Below are 17824 nucleotides of genomic sequence, written 5' to 3' on the forward strand. Positions count from 1 at the left end.
TCTGCGCTGCATCATTTTCCTTCTGGAAGGAAAAAAGAGAAAAAAAAAAAAAAACGCTAGCAGCAGCTTGAGAATGTGTGTAATGTAAACACGGCTGTGTTAGCTCAGCGGCAGGGAAAGCACACCCAAACGTAAGTCAGGACAAGACATCCTCCACTCTGAGGAAGAGTGCAATGGTTTTAACCTAATGACCTGCTCTTAAACAGCTCTAAAGCAAATCATAATTAAATAAATACCACTTAATAGCAGAGATTTGTTTCACTGCCAGATTATTTGCAGGGAAAGAAAGAAGGTTGGATGAGTCACTTCATCATTAATTATAAAATTAAGGTAGTTTCCAAATATTTTTTGAGTGCAACCTCAAGCTCAATTTACAAAACACCACAAAAATGAATTAGAGGCATTCCAGACTAAAACACGAAGGGAGGAGATGAGTGGTGTGAAGCCACGTGTACCAAAAAAACTGAAGTTGCTTCATTGTGTTGTCGTATAGTTGAATCTAGTGATCTTTTTTCAGGCTAGTGACTAGGAATGTCAACGAGAGTGACATAAAAAGCATGCACAACGGTAATCCAATGGAAGGTGAGGCCACATGCTTTGCTGTGGGGGAAGAACAGGAGTAGGGATCAAGAGAAATGGGGTCAAAGAGGCTATGATATTCTCTGGAGCACAAAGAGGGAAACAGAAATAGGAGCAGGAGGGCTAGTAGAGCACACCATGAACAGTCAGTAACCAGGAAAGCACCTCTGGGACCCAGTGACCAGCTCAGCCATTACAAGGATGGCATACAGACAGCAGTGACACCTTCCTTCCATCAAGAGCCCATTTTCCCTTCCTTCTTTCCCTCCCTGGAAAACCACGCCTTCCTTTATTCTTTCCTACGTCATTATATAACTGATGTCTGCAATGTTAACTACACATTTTTTCACATGAGTGTTAGCATTGTGTTCTGGTGAAGAAGACTTTGTGATCTTCAAGAGTCCAATCATGCTTATTTCACCTCCCATAGACCTCAATATCCTTACAAATGGATGGCTGTGTTGCCCAGGAATATCAAGTTTCCAGTGAAAGCTTAGTTCTGAAAAACCTTTTCCTCTTAGTGCCTCAAATGACTCCTACAAAAGTGGTCTTCCCAGAAACAACTCCAAGTCTCTCTTCTCTGTGTGCCACTGCTCAGATCCAAAAAGGCCCTCATACTGCTGGGAAAACCAGACTTTTACTGAGGCACAGAAAGCCCATTAGATGGTGAGCACCAACCTGGAGCAGTGCCCCCAACTTCCAGTGTCAACTTCTTAAAACTCACTGGCTATTATGAGCAGTGCATGTCAGTCTTCTTAATGTAGTTGCTGTCTTTTTCCATTGCAACGCCTCCATCCCAAGCACACAAAATAACCATGAACAATGTGGAAGTCTCATAGTTTTACCAAGTACTCCCTTGAGTCTACGAACTCTTGGGAGGTATAAAATTTAAAAGTAGCCCCTAATACAAATCTTAGAATAAAGACAAGTGCCCCCTCCTATATTAAAGATTCAAGCTTCTGCTCTACTTCCATTTCCACTTTTCCGATAAAGCACAACCTGCAGCAACAGGTGAAGAGTTGGGTCTTTTGTGCTGTGACACTTGCCAATCATCATGAGGATCTAGATTGAGTTCCAGACTGCTGGCTTCGGTCTTATCAAAACCCAGTAATGGTGGGTATTCAAGGAGTAAACTAGCAGTTGGATGATCTCTTTTTCTCTTTCTGCTTTCAAATAAAACAAATAAATTTTAAAATTTTACAAAGAAACAGACTCTAATGAGGAACATGAGCATATAGGCAGATAATTATCGTCTGAATGGCATATTATGCTAAATGTGGCAGAGAGACAATTGCTCACTGTTTACCTGTATGAGATGTATCTGAAAGAGGAATGCCTCTCTCCCTTGATTCACCCCCAAGATCTCCAAGCCTTGTTGATGTCTAGAAAACAAATCAGCTGTCAAAGCTAGGCCTTAACAAATAATTCTTGCTATGAATTGTGGTAGCATTCTTTCAGATCACAAATAGAAGATAATACTAAATCACTCTTATGGGGCCAGAACATAAGTTTTTAGAGCCACACAGATGAAGAGTTAGAACAAGATGGTGATTTACACTCAGAACTTTATCTAAGGGAGATTAGCATAAAAACAGCTAGGCAAGGAAACTCAGAAAACCTCAGGGTAAAACCACAGGCTCTTCTAGGACAGGAGCTCTGCAGGGTTTGTGCTGGAAAACCCCAAAGGATGGTGTGGGTTATGGCGTCTGAGACTAAAGCTCCCTGCAGTCGTGCGTTCCCAGCTGCAAAACCATGGGCTGTGGCCCAGGGCTTACCTCTCCATCCAACATACCTGAAAGCAGCTCTCTGGTAAATGCTGGAAGAAAGAAGCTCATCGCAGTCCTCAGTGACTGGGAGAACTTCTGTGTGAAAAATGAGGCAGATCTTTTATCACTTTGGTTCTTGCCTGAGATGGTAAAAAAAAAAATATGTTAATATACATAAAAGTCAACATTTGAAAATCTTCTTACAAAGCATTACATTCTATTGGTCAAAGGAGATAGAGGGAGGGGAGCTGTATGTTCCTCTCAGGAACACTTGACAAGGAGACAGGCCGAGTGGTGTTCACGATTGAAACTATTTCAATCTTAGAAAAGGAAGTAGTGGTTAGGTTACAGCCCACAGTTGCCTTTTGGTCTGGATAAAGAGCAAATTGTGGTGGAACTGCACCACGTGGAAATTCCAAAGCTTGGCAGGAGGTAGTCCTGAGTCTGAGTGAAAAGTGTATATTCAGCTTCAAAACATTATTACAAAATTATTTTTCATCAATGCAGAATGCTCCCAGGGACTCCTCAAGTCGGAAAATGCCAAGCATGACAACGTAGGTTTGCTCAGCAGTCAGAGGGGCCTGTAATGCTGTCCAACTACATTCTGCACACAGTGGAAAAAAAAAAATAACCACATCCTTTCCTTCCTAATCTGATGAATCCTTGTCATAAATCCTGCCCTGGCAGTCAGTGGGGTGGCCGCTGGCGAAGGGCAAAGAGGAGGGAGCCACTTTACAAGGGCCAGTGGAGACAGCCGGCCGCCAAGCCCTCTGCAAGAGGCCAGTAAATCAACAGTCTTTGGAAGCTGTGTGCACATGACACAACTCCACCTCCATAACCTCCTGGAGAGTGGGGCAGATGACAGGTGAACATGAGCAGAAAAAGAGTGTCCTGGGTCAACTTGTAGTTGTAAGATCGTGGGACCTGGGCAGTAAAGGAACAATAAAGATTTTGCAAACTCTTCTAAGCCCTTCTGTGAGCCAATAGGCAGCCCCATGCTGGATCCTGAGACACATCCTGGATCATTGACAGCAAAAATCTCTAGCAGTTACTTGCTCATATTCTGAAGAGAAGGCCCATTCAGAAAACAAAGAGGTTCTATGAGTCTTTCTGGGTTACCATAACAAAATACCATAGGCTGAGTGGTTTCAACAACCGAAATGCATGTTCTCACACTGCTGGAAGCTGCAAGGCACAGATCACGGTCTGCATCGTTTGCTGGAATTATTTCTCTCCTTGTTTTGTGAAGAAACACCTACACTCACATGGCAAAGGGAAGAAGTTCTCCAACATCTTCTCAAAAAGACACTTATGCTATTGTATCAGAGTCCTACTTTTATGACCTCGTTTAACCTTGGTGACCTCCATAAAGTCTGTGGCACCAAATGCAGTCACAATAGGAGTTTGGATATTGAAGCACAAATGTTGGAAGAGTGCAAACATTTAGCTCAGAATCTAGGAACTCTGTAACACAAACTCCAATAAGGAATGCTAACAGCCATTATTGAATTAAGTAAAACCCTGGAGAGTGGCTCATTTGACAATGACTTGTGATGAGGATAGCAATCAAGGAAGACAAAGTGGAAGTGTCATCAGATCTAAGCCATGAAGAAGGAAGAACCCACTCATCAGAAAACCAGAGAGACAGAGACCACATAGGATGGATGAATAGGGCACAGATCTGGAGTGAGGCTGATTGGCTTTACATCCTGCCTCTATTCCTTTTAGTTCAGGGATCCCAAACAAGCATTATAACTACTATGACCCTCAGTTGCAAAATAAGGAAAAAAAGTAGAGAGTATGTTTCACAGAGTTGTTGGAGATTAAAAGATTACATGTTACTCAATTTATGAGATAGTATGTCCTTATGTACCTTATCACATAGTACAAATATCATGAATCAAAAATATATCACAAACTCCCCTCTTACCTACCATCACAAACCTAGCAGCACAGCACACTATAGCACACTGGATATTCCCCCTGACCATCAGGCTGAGTGGGATGTGCCACGGCTCAGCATCACAGGAGAGGATCTTAGGACTGGCCCAGGAAAATCTCTAAATTCAGGGTCTGTTCTTACTGAATGTGCATTACCTTTGCACCATCATGAAGTAGAAAAATAAGTGTAAGTGGAACCCATTACAAAGTGGAAACCAACAGCTTACCAAACGCCAATGCAGGCATAGCCAGGGTCTGAGCCTACACCTCCCTATTTAGAAAATGGATATCTGTGTGGGGAAAATCGAGAGATGTGATGTCACTGGAACTTAGGGAACATCAAACAGAGGACAAAAACATGGATTAACTGAGACTGGAAGTCCACCTGTTACCACATCAATGAGTCTAAACTCTGTTCTCTGAGTTACAGGGAGCCCTTGGAAGACCTGAAGCCAAAGAGGAACATACAGAAGCCTGGATTTGGGGATGTGTCCTCTGGTACTGAGTGAGTCAGTGACTGGAGTGAGACAGAGGAGGGATGCAGAGCAAGACTCAGGAGTCGTAGAGAAGCATGCAAAAAGTCCATCCCCAGAACGCTTCTACCTGGCAATCACCTCGTGAAGAGTCAGCTGGACTCTCCTGACACACATGGTCCTGTGTCAGGCCTGTGGCTAAGGCTCTAGTCCCCACCCCAATCGCCTCAGAAGCTCTTGCTAACTCACTTCTCCAGTGTCTGCCCAACACTGCTCGGCAGTGCTCCAACAGATCAAAGGGCCTCTCTGGGAAGAATGAACCTCAACTATTTCTGCACTTCTTCCCTTTGCTTACATGGGACTTTATTACTTCAATTTGATTTGTTTCTTTCTTACTAGCACCGTATGACCTATGGTAAACCATGTCAAATTTGTAGACATTATTTCATATGCATACCACCAATCTCCTAGGTGTATTACAAGGAAAGATGAAAGCACCGGCAATTGTCTTGCGTATTTGCTGCCATTTGCCTGTAGAATACCCGGAGTCTCTGTCCAGATCTGCCAGTCCACAGGACCACACTGACCTCTATGGCACATCTCCTCACTCTAACTCTCAGAAGTTTCCTACGGTAAGGCGTTCTGGCCACATTGTTTCCTTCGTTTTCACATCACTACCTTGTCCCTTGTGGAGCACATATTTCTCACTCTAGTGTCTCCTCTGCGTGTCACATTTGAGCTTCTGGATTTCAACTAGGCAAGTGTCAAAACGAGGTTAGGCTACAAACAATGTAACGCCAAAATTCACCCACCCAACTCACTTAAGTCTACAACCTCTTCTAATAACCCTTTGTTCCTGCCAACAGCTCCTGATGCCTGAACCACAAAAAGACACAGATCCAAGAAAAGTCTGCTAATAATATGACTAGTCATATATGATTATGACCCAACACCAAAACATAAGCTAAGACAATGAAATTTTTCTATGAAAAATACTCTTTGGAAGCAACAAAATCAAGCTAAAAAAATTAAGATGTAAAATGGAAGCATTTTATGCCTATGAAATCAAGAGCCACTGAGGAAAATATAAGACTGAAGCTCTACGGTTATGCAAAATTGTACGAAACAAAAAGATATACTAATAAAAATTATATTTCTGGACAACTTTCTATGTGTCATCTACTGAACTAAATACTGTCCATGGACTGTCTTACTTATTTTTAAAAAGGCAGTGAATGGGCACTATTATTAGTCTATCAAAAGAAGAAATTGAATCACAGAATATCTAAGATCTATAAGCTCCCCCAAGGGCCTTATTGCTTTCCCAGCTCTTCAAAATAAATCTTCATGCTAACCCCTATAGGCACTCCCACACAACTTAGTGTGACATCACTGAATCACTGCTCCTTATAACAGAAATAGATAGCGCTCTGGCCAGTACTCAGGACAGGGAAGAAGTGCTCAAAGGAGAGGACAGGAGGACGTCCCCAACACACACAGTTCAGACAAGCCTTCCTGTCCGGCATGGAGAGCTCAAACATTCTCCTGAGTTACGAGGGTTTGTGCTTTGCTATGCCTGACCATAAGCTGTCTACTCTCATTAATGATTTTTTTCTTTTACAAAAAGCAAAGATTTTGACTTCCAGTGTTGGTTAGGCTCTCATAAACAACATTGGTTTCCTTTACAGAAACCACCCTGCTGGCTCTGTTCTAAGCGTCAATGACTCACCCATGTACATAGAATCCTCCAGAACTTTCCAGAGGCATCAGAGCTCAGAGGTGCAATGTAAGATTCACCAGAAGTGTCACTAAATCTCTGCCTGGTGGCAAATACGCCCCCTACAAAAGCAAATGTCCCCAGTCTCACCTCACAAGTGCTCTCGAATGGACTCCTTGCTTTGCGTATTCTCTTTAATTCAAGCCAAAAGAAGAGAGGGAGAGACAGAGAACAAGGAACTATGTCACAGAGTACATGTCAGAAAATCAGGAACTCTGCTTTCTCTGGTATTTCCTGATTTGATGATTGAAATGTGTATTTTAAATGTCCCCCAAATGGTTAGGCAGTGGGTGCCATTGCCAAGAAGTCTGCTTCTCAGCATGTGTGTAAGCTTGAGGCATCCATCCGGGATCCAGGCCCCCTCACAGAGCTATCCATGGGGAACCACATTGGGCATAACTGAGGATTCATCTGTGAGGTCGACCTCAAAAGAAACTGCTTCTTCAGGACTGGGCTGGGCTGAAGAAAGGATTCTTGGGCTTAGAAAATGGCAGTTGCCGGATTGGCCAGGCTGAAAATCTCTAGTTTAAAGTAGCAAGAAGGGAACTAACTGAGTCCTAGAATCCATGGAGCCAAAATCACGCTGTGAAGACCAGAGAAGGAACAAGCAAACAGGGGCTCAACTGAGAAGAGGTTTAAAAAAAGGGGGGGAGGAGGTAAAAATAAAGGTTTTCACAGTTATTTGCTATGCAGTGTTTTGCAAACACTTTCAGCAAATAAATCCTTTTTATGAATAAAAACACACCTTAACACCTAAAGATGTTTTAAATTCGCTACACTAGTAAATTAGTACAGTTACTAATTATAATTAAAATAGTTAGGAATAATTAATTAGAAGTTAATTTTTTAAGGCTTTTTTTTTTTTTTTTGGAAAGTCAGATATACAGAGAGAAGGAGAGACAGAAAGAAAGACCTTCTATCCTCTGGTTCACTCCCCAAGTGGCTGCAATGGCCAGAGCTGAGCCAATCTGAACCCAGGCACGAGGCGCGTCTTCTGGGTCTCCCACACAGATGTGGGGGTCCCAAGGATTTGAGGTGTCCTCTACTGCTATCCCTGGCCACAAGGAGGGAGCAGAAAGGGGAAGTGGAACAGCTGGGACATGATTCAGCACCCATGTGGAATCCCAGTGCATGCAAAACAAAGGACTTCAGCTATTAGGCAGTATACTGCGCTGGGCCAGATTTTTTGAGAGAAAAATGTGAAATGAAAAATACAGTTGCAGTTTTATATCCTCCTCAGTATCCAATTTATTTTAGGAATTTGATTTACCTCTGTAGTTCGAAAAAGAAAATATTCTTCAGAAATAGATGTTACAAAAGAACAATTGATAAATGTTCTTTTGACCAATTGCTGTAGACTGAGGACAATCTTCAACTAGACAACAATGATAAGAAAAAGCATTACTCTGACATTCGCAGAAATGGAAGATATGAACATCTAGCTTTGTGATCAAAATGTCCACCTGCCATAGCAGTGTGTAGGTTCAAGTGCTAGATCCCTCCTTCACATTCTTGTCAATTACATCTTGGGAGGCAGGTGTTGGTTTGGGGACTGGGATCCCTTTATACCCAGGTGGAGACCAAGACTGAGTTCTGACTTCCTGACTTCGGCCTGGTACAGTTCCATCTATTGCAGGCATTTGGGGAGTGAACCAGCAAATGAGAACACATTCTCTGTCTCTCTCTATAAATATATCAAATAACAAACTAAATTGACATAATCACTAAAGGAAAAATTTCTTTGATTTAAAAATCCTCTGAGAAAATCATTAATGTACAATTCATTTCACAGATATTTCAGACTGCCATGGGCTGAAAGCATGAGGCGATCAACCTATCTTTAGAATTCTTTCTGTAGAATTCTTTCTGAGGGCAAAAAAAAAAAATCAGAGACAGGTGAGGATGGGGAAGCTTTTGAACAATCCAAATTCAAAGGAAAGGAAATAAGTAACTATGTCATCCAACAGCTTTAAGGGGTAGTAGAAAGAAACAAAAAGTCAAGACAAATGTCAAGATGTATCATTTACTGGCAACATGACTTCAGGGAAATTGTTTGAAATCTCTAACAATGGGAAAGTAATCATATTGCGTTGGATTCCATACAAGAAATGATGTGCCATCTGGGCACTAAATGACTGAGAGTAGAGCTGGAGTAGCACTATTTGCAGAGGCAGGGACATAGATGTCCGCTGGTCCTCTCTGTGGACCCTGAAAGAGATTGAAGAGTGGCCCTTCTCAGGTGGGAAAGTGAGGGACGTAAGAGCAGAGCTCAGATGGTTCTACCTGTCCCCGTGGGAAATATTACCCCAGTGGAAAACAATCAAGCTGGAGAACATGGAAGCTGCAGTTCATAATGACCAAGAGGAGTTTGCAGTGAACAAAGGACCCTCACACACCACAGTGCATCACTCTTCTGGGTTTCCTCTCAGTGTAGATATCTGCAGCTACACCCTCCTGGAAGTCTGAAGGAGTGACAGCATTCCCCTGGAGCAAGAAGACAGGCAGCAGATCAAGCAGGAAGAGCAGCATTCCAGGGTGTATCTACTTGGAGGCTTGACCCAAACCCCAGTCTTACACAACCAGAAGGAAGTTCTGGGCACCTTGTCCCTCTTGCAGATTAAAGTTATATATTCTTTGGTCACTTCCAAAATTAAAGCTTCTGAGTCCCAGGGATCCTCTACCAGTCTGTAACTCAACCACAGCACTGTGGGTGAAGGCAAGTTGCTTCTTGCTGGAATAATATGTCAGAGGGCAGAGTCTATACCCGCTCCTTATGCATCACTTCACAAACTTCTGAAAAAGACCATCAATTCACAGAAATCATTGTCCTTGTGACACAGAGCCATAATGAATGATCATGACTCAGATGCCTACAAGTGAATGATGAGGGCCCCAACATCTCTGTCATTTTAAAAAGAAAGGGCTGGATGGTACTTCAACACAGGTATGACAGGCAGAGGAGAGCAAACACACGGGAGAATAAGAGGACTCCAAAGGTACTTTCAAGATGAAGCCTTCTTTTCTCAGAAAGAGTAAATGATGTTGTTGGAATGCCTCCCCCCCCCCCCGTCCCAGCAACTGTCTGGAGCCAATGCTACAGCAGGCTCTAACCTTTAAGGACACATCACTTCCTTAGGCATCTCAGAATATCAAACAAGCAAATCCAACTAAAAGTCTTGGGGTTATAGTTGTAGTATTTCTGAAAGTAAGTTGGTTTACCCCTACAGTATCTGTAGTGGAATCTATAGTCATGTTAACATTTATTGCAGGTGCATCCAGGTTAATAATCAGTACACTACTCTCATTCCACTCACTTTGCATATAAGAGCATTACAGTAACCCCCCAAGGCAACACCTTGACAAAACCATTTCATTACAGTCTCTAGAAATAGTTCAGGTCTTCATCTTGAACCACCTCCTCATCTGTCATAATGCATGGCACTATGGGTACTCAAAGTTGTTTGCTAAAGTGGCAGAATTTGGTTGTGTAATAATTACCCATTTCACTAAAGCACTTTCCTTACCTTCAAATTGCTTATATAAGTCTATCATATCCAAATTATCAGGATGATCAGTTTCTCTATCTTGAGGGTTCATTTTTCTAGAATCATCCACAAGCCAATGCTTAATCAAGTTAAAGGGATTGCTTCAGCTTCAAACCCTAAGTGACCACCTGATGGCCACCAGATTGCCACCAGCATTTTCCACCTAGAGCAGTGCTTCCATGTCTGTTTTTGTACATGTCGCCTAGGACCTTGGGGAGCATTCTGGTGCTGAGGCACAGAACATGTGTATGCTTCACCTAGCTACGTACTTCCGGGTCATCTCTCACAGTGTCTGCATCCATCTGCTTTCCTCCAAGCAGACGATGGGGAATTTGCCTGCAACTGCCTACTCCCCTGAAATGCTTTACATGATCAAATTTTATCATTTTAAATACAGTAACAAACATTCATTTATGTGTTGGTTTTTAACATTTATGTATTTGTGCTTACTAGCCTTCTAGAACTTTTCTTGGTGCTGAATGATTACACATATTCTTGGCTACTATGGTTCCTGTCTCTTACATACTAACGTATAAGAGTTATTTTTTCATGACCTATACCTTAAATCTTTCCTGTATTACAATACAATACGGGAACATTACAACAATGGCTTTCCATTTAGAGACCCAGCATTCCAGCAAAGCAGTTTGACCTGCCACACCAGCATCCGGTATCGGAGTGCCCATTCAAGTCCCACTGCACTGCTTCCATACCCACTTCCTGTTAAAGTACCTGGGAAGACAGGAATAATGGCCCAACTACTTGGAAGATACAGATGGAGTTCCTGGCTCCCAGCTTTTATTCCATCTCAAGTTCACATTTCTGTGTTTTCAGATTTGCTTTTCTTTATAGTTAAACCATTTTTTGAAATCCAACAATTATACTATTTTTCTTTTGAAACCCATCAAATTGTTAGAACAATTTTCTTTCATACTAAACTTCCAGAAGTAGCTATGGATACACAGAGTTAACGACGGATATATGGATAAGAGAGAAGTCTGAGCTCTCTAGTCCATTCTGCTGGATTATTTTTCTCCTCTACACAATATCATAATTCATAGCAACTATACAGAAATCAGGCAAGTTCTCTACTTCCTAAGGTTAGCTTAATATCTAAGGACCTTAATTCTTCTGTGTAATTTTTAGAATACATTTATTAAAATTTTTGAAAATATCACCCTGGAATTTTAAATGCAGTTATATTTAATTTATGAATTTTAGCAAAATGCAACTTAAGTAATATTAACTGGTTCTACATAAGAATAAGGAATGTATTCTATTTAAATGTCATCTTCTATACACTCTAGCAGAAATTAATATTTTTCATATAAACCTGTGTACATGTGGTTATGCCAAACTCCTAGGCCCTTCATTAATTTTATTGTAATACAGGTTTCTTCTGCTTTTCAGTTGATATTTGGTGATGGATGATGAAAATAAGATTAAATATATTTAACTGGATCTGAAATCTAGCAAATTCAATTTTCTTAAATTTGAATCAACTTTCTTGATTCAATTTTCTTACCTTTTCCAATAGTTCATTGGGTGATTTTTTTTTTCATTCTCTACAAGCTTTCTTTGGTTTTATTCTTCCCAGCTACCTTACTGAGTTACGGCAGATATTCCTTTTTGAGATTTTTTTTCCCCTCTAAAACTCTAAAAAGTCAAGCAGCGTTTTCAACAGCTACATGGTAAACATCAGAAGCAACAAGAGAAACAGCCCTACATTTTCACATGGAACGTGTGCTATCTGGAGGCTACAGTTGGGAGCATAGAGATTCTCCTGTCACCTGGGAGATACAGGAGCACCGCCTGGTGCAGCTGTCAGCAACACAGCATCACTGACACATGCAAGCACAGGCTGTCACTGATTGTAGTCTCCAGGACCGGATGCTAACCACAGCACGTGGTCCTCTCAGGACATGCTCGATGCCACCCTGCCTTTTCCTCACAGTTCCACGGTTCTGCAGCTGTCCTCCTCTGGCTTCAGTACACACAGGTTAAAGGTCTCCAACTTGAAATGCTCATGAAAGCTGTGTGAAGTTCGCTGAACTTCTGTCAGTTTTTCAGCTTGCTTTTCAAATAGCAGATGTTTCCTCCGTGCTATTCATAGCCTCCTTTGTGTTTCCACAGTGGGATGAGCCCTGTAGTGAATGACAGCTCTCTCTAGTTGAAGGCAGAAATGTTATGTGCTCAACAAAAATTCACTTTGGAAAATGTCACAAATTTCTAAGCCTGTAAATGACAGAAGTGACCCTGTCACATGGGGGTCATTTGGAATAGTCATATTTTTTCACATCGTCAAAGCTGTTCCCTGGTTCTTTTCTTATCGTTTCTCAAAAAGCAGCTGGAAGGGTTCACTGGCTTCACGCAGCAGCAAACATGAGATTCCATTCTCCTCCCGGGTAAGAAGCCAAGAACCACTCCACTCTGCAAAGAGCAGGGCAGATGGCCATCACCAAAGCTGGCTCCCCAAGAAGGGATAGGAGGGAGGAAGCAATGAATGGGCACTGGGACATGACTCTTCCCCGGCTCTGCTAAAGCAGGCACCGGCTGCCACCTGGTTCCCATTAGAGCCCCACTTGAGTGAGGCTCACCCACTGAGGCACCTAGGTGGAAGAATGAGGCCCAGACCCTCTGAGCCTGGAGCCTGGGGAATGTTCCCAGCATATCACAATTACAGAAACATCTGTGCCCAACAGCTTTCTGCTGAACTGCTGTGAAAATGTACAGTGTTCGATTGCTTTCAGAATTTCTCACTTGGCAGCCTAAGGCAGGGTGGTCCCAAGCCTGCCAGTGACTTGGAGTAGGAAGTGAGAAAGACCATGATTCCCAGGGACTGGAGGAGGCACAGCATGAGGCTGTGCCCTGCGAGCCTGCGGCCCCAACGGGTGTGGGCTTCAATCCACTGGCCGGTTTTTTCCTTCCTTTTGCACTCCTCGCAACATTTTCTTAATGAATTTGAAATAAAAATCACTTTATGGTGATGCATAAGAACCTTAAAAAGTTGGTCGTTGAAGAGTCAGCAACTGAGTGAGAAATAATCAGTGGTTACTGGGATTTCAATCAGGGATCTGTTTTTCGGCACAGTAAACTAAGCTGCTGTCTGAAACACCAGTATCTCATACGATAACAGTTTGAGTTCTTGGCTGCTCCATTTCTAATCCAGCTTGCTGCTAATGTACCTGGGAAAGCAATACGAAATAATCCAGGCACTAGGGCCCCTGCCACCCACATAGGAGATTCAGATAAAACTACTGACTGTAGTCTGGCTTGGCCCAGGCTGTTGCAGTAAACCAGCAAATGGAGGATATTTCTACTTGTCTACCTCCCTCTAACATTGCCTTTCAAATTAAAAAAAAAAAAAAAACCTGTAAGAAATTATTCAAGCAATATAAAATATTATTTTGAAAATGGAAGATGACAAAAATTAGCATGTATTATGCTAAATGTCAGTAGATTCTTTTGTTTTAAAAGTATGGTCTAGGACAGCAGGAATCAAAGTCCTCAAATGAAGAAAGCATTAACATTGTCTAGTAGCTGGTCAAAGATGTAAATTTCCTGAGCTTGCTCCCCCTCATCTATGATCAGGATATGGGATAATAAAATCTTTATATTTCAAAGCTCTCTGGCATCCCATATTGGAGTACTGGTTCAAGTCCTGGCTGATCCACTACATAGATCGCACCTGTTAATACACCTGGGAAAGGTGACCTGGGATGTTGCCACCCATGCAAGAGAGCAGGACAGAGTTCCAGGCTCCTGGTTTCAGCTTGGCCCATCTCCTGCTATTTGATCCATCTGGGAAGTGACCTAGCAAATGGAAGATTTCCCTCTCTCTCCTTTCTTGTTCCCACCTCTGCCTTCTTCTCTGTCATTTTGCCTTTCAAAAATGAATAAATAAGTCTTATTTCACACTGCTATTCAGGTGAGGCTCACTAATTTTCAGAATCATACACCCTGGATGTGAAATAACTAATTGTTGGTGTTAACAAAATGGATTCCACTCAACCACTCTATTACCAGAAAATTGTTAAGGAAGTCAGTACCTACATTAAGAAAGTTGGCAACAACCCTGGCACAGTAGCATTTGTGCCAATCCCTAGCTGAAACAGTAACAACATGCTGGAAACAAGTGCTAATTTGCTGTAACTCAAAAGATGGAAAATCACCCACAAGGATGGCAATGCCAGTGGACCCACCCTACAGGAAGCCCTGCATTGCATCCTCCCACCAACTAGACCAACTGACAAGCTTCTGCATCTACATCTGCCTCTGCAGGATGTCTACAGCATTGGTGGTGTTGGTACAGTGCCTATGGGCCGAGCGGAGACTGGTGTTCTAAACCTTGGCATGGTGGTAACCCTTGCTCCTGTCAACATCACAACTGCAGGCAGGCCCCTGTCCTGCTATATGGTGGGTATCGCTTGGAACTTACCTCCCCATGACCTGAGAAGCAACTTCCAGACCTACCCATGGGGTGTGACCTCCAACATGGCTAGAAGGTCAAGGGGAATACACATGGAACAGGACCAAGAAAAACAGATGTGTCCTATAGCCAATTACTGTGTCTTTGGTTGGGGAAGGGGGGTTGCCAGAAGACTCCCTCCTGCCCTCCCTTTTCTTCCCCTTTAAAAACTGTAACCTGTGCATAATAAAGCAGACATTCCTCACCAGCTTGTCCCTGGTGTTTCTTACAACCCAAGGACACCTTTTGCCTCACCCTCAGTGACCTTGGGGCCTGCCGGCAGGAATAAATTCTAAGAAAATCAAGTCCATTGAAAACAGGAAGCTTTGACTTTAACTTTTCCTGGTGACAACATAGGTTTCAACGTCAAGAACCTGTCAGTTAAAGATGATCGTCATAGCAACATCCTGGTGACACCACAAATGACCCATCCACAGTGGAATCATCTGGATTTACTGCTCAGGTAATTATCCTGAACCTCCTGGAACAAGCCAGTGTGGAGTATGGCCCTGTGCTGGATTGCCACACAGCTCACATCACTTGCAAGTTTGTTGAGCTACAGGAAAAGATTGATCATTGCTCTGGAAAGAAGCTGAAAGATGGCCCTCAATTCCTGAAATCTGATGATGCTGCCACTGTTGACATGGTTCCTGGCAAACCCACATGTGCTAAGAGCTTTTCTGATTATCCCTACCTGGGTCATTTTACTATCCATGCTATGAGACAGACAGTTACCCTGGGTGTAATCAAAGCAGTGGACAAGAAGGCTTGGACATGGCAAGGTCAACAAGTCTGCCCAGAAAGCTCAGAAGGCTATATCAATACAATCCCTAATATTTACCACCATCAGTGGCAGAAGAATGGCCTCAGATTGGCAGGCAGGTTAATAACTATGCACAGTAAAACCTTCAGAACAAAACGAAAATGCTTTGTGGACCATTCATTTATTTACATATTTTTTGCTGTGGAGGTTTAAGTTATTAGTTTTTAAAACCAATACTTTTTAATGAAAACAAGTTGACCAAAAACCTGTCACAGAATTTGGGGACCCATTAAAACAAAGTTTGATGAGAAAAAAATTCAGAATCATTGATCTAGAAAATAGGCAAAAAAGAAAAATCCTGCTTGAATAAGTTGTCTAAATCAATCTAACTTGATTGTTCCCAGGAAATCAGGAGAAAGTGGCAAGAAGGCTGAACTGGGCAGTGGCGTGCAGCAGAGGGTCCTAGGCAGCTAGGGTGGGGAGAAGACTACTAAACATAGAAAAGTATTGACAGACTCTTGAAAAATCATGAAAATTATACATGAGGGTAATTTATTTCATTTGTAAGATGCATGTATTAAAGAGAGAGGGGAGAAAGAGAGATGTTTTACATATATAAAGAGAGAGAGAGAGAGAGAGAGAGAGAGAGAGATATGCACTGGGCCAAAGTCAGGAACTTAGAGCTCCATCTAGGCCTCCCAGTTGGGTACAGACACCCAAACACTTGGGACATCTTAAGCTGCCTTGCCAAGTGCATTAGCAGGGAGCTAGATCTGAACTAAAGCACCCAGGACTTGAACTAGCACTTATACAAAACACTGCTATTGAAGGAGACGACTTAATATACTGAGTCACAACACCAGCACCCATGAAGACATTTTTTTTTTTACACATAGATGTTAATACTGAATATCATGCAAAAAAAAAAACTCTGAATAAAGAAAAAGCCATACTGATGCTTGTACTTTTATATAATGACCATACATGGTTGGGAACGCTGGCCAATCAAGGCCTCTGTGGCTGTTTGTGTAACATTCCTACCTACAGTCATTACAACTACCCTCCTGTGTTTCCAGGGTTTTCTTGTTCCCCTTTGAAATGCTGGAATACTGTATTGAAATGTGTGTTAGAGAGGTGAAACCGCTCTTTTGGTTGAAAAAGGTACTGGACCGCCTAGCCATTCTACCTCCAGCTTGCGTAAGATTGAATACATCTCCCAGAAATTTTATTCCATGAAGTTAAAGAAACCTCTGTGTCTCCTGAAACATTTTGGTTCACTGCTGTCAACCAGCCCATCCATCCTCCCTACCTATTCCAGCTCCATCCTGATCAATCCTGTGGTCCTAAACTGAAGGCAACCAGTCCCAGGGTCACTTTCAATGTGTTCCACAGCCCTCCCAGGGTCTGCCATTTTCTGTGTGTTCATAGGATTCCTATGGGAGAGAATTCAGAAACTGGTCTTCAGGCCCCATTTTCTGGTCCGATCCTTGGCTTTATTCACAGACCTTTAGGTAGCCTCTTTGATACATGACAAAAACAAATGCCTTCCAGAGATTTCTACAACCAACAACACCCCCTTTTAGGCATTACTCATTGCCCTGATATAAAATTTCTCATCACAGCCAGTTGGCATTTGAGATGGTCTGAGTCTCAGATGACATGGAACATTGCTAGATGATTAATGGGGGGCCAAACACCAAAGCAGATTACCCATTGTGCCACAAATTTCCTCTTTGAATCAGGATATCCCTGATCTGGCAAAAGATAAGATACTAAAGTAGGACAGATATTTTCCTCAGAAAATAAGGATGTTTATACAGACTCACATATTTACATATTACATCCAAAATGTGCTAATAGGCTTTAACGCATTTTCTCTTAAATCATATAGAAAACCCCAGCTAAAGGCAACTGCCTTGTACACATACAAGTGTTACACTGCTGGGAAAAAAGCAGCCAAAGTTGGAAGGCATTCTGGCCTAGTTAATGCCAAATTTGTGTCAACTACAACAACTTGCCACAATAACTGCCTATTCCTTTTTTCTTTTTTCTTTTTCTTTTTCTTTAAAAATATGCGAGGAAAGGCAGGGCACACTGGGACAGGACAGATTTCCAGGGGAATGGGGCCTAGGGATGTATTAGAGTGGGAGCAGCTGAGGGCATGTTTGACAACAGAGGAATGACTTCTGAGGTCTTCCAAGGACTGAGCCACTGCAGTCACAGGTGGGCAAGGGGTTTGGAGACCAAAAGGGCATGTTAGGCCAAGGCATCCACCTACATGAGAGATCTGGGGTAGGCTAAACAGTATTGCCCACATCCTGCTGGTGCACTCAAAAGCTTAGGCTAGGGAACATGCCTGGCAGTGCTGGGCAGCAGTGCCCTCCCGTGAGTGTCAGAACAGGGTTGGGCCACATCAGGCTTGGCCACAGTGCCCACTAGAACGCAAGAGAGTCAGATCTGAGAATAGATTCTGTGGGGAAAACATGGGTTCACCTCTGTGGGGCTGCAGCAC

The 17824-nt window shown here is 42.6% G+C and overlaps 2 pseudogenes; both read left to right on the forward strand.

Moving 5' to 3' along the window:
- LOC121165408 overlaps window positions 1-7986 on the forward strand; it is a 140958-nt pseudogene extending 132972 nt beyond the window's left edge.
- Window positions 7987-10404: 2418 nt separating this feature from the next.
- LOC121165412 overlaps window positions 10405-17824 on the forward strand; it is a 33965-nt pseudogene continuing 26545 nt past the window's right edge.

Source organism: Ochotona curzoniae, unplaced genomic scaffold (assembly GCF_017591425.1).
Source record: "Ochotona curzoniae isolate NIBS_2020 unplaced genomic scaffold, NIBS_Ocur_1.0 contig_883, whole genome shotgun sequence".
In the NCBI taxonomy this organism is placed as follows: domain Eukaryota; kingdom Metazoa; phylum Chordata; class Mammalia; order Lagomorpha; family Ochotonidae; genus Ochotona; species Ochotona curzoniae.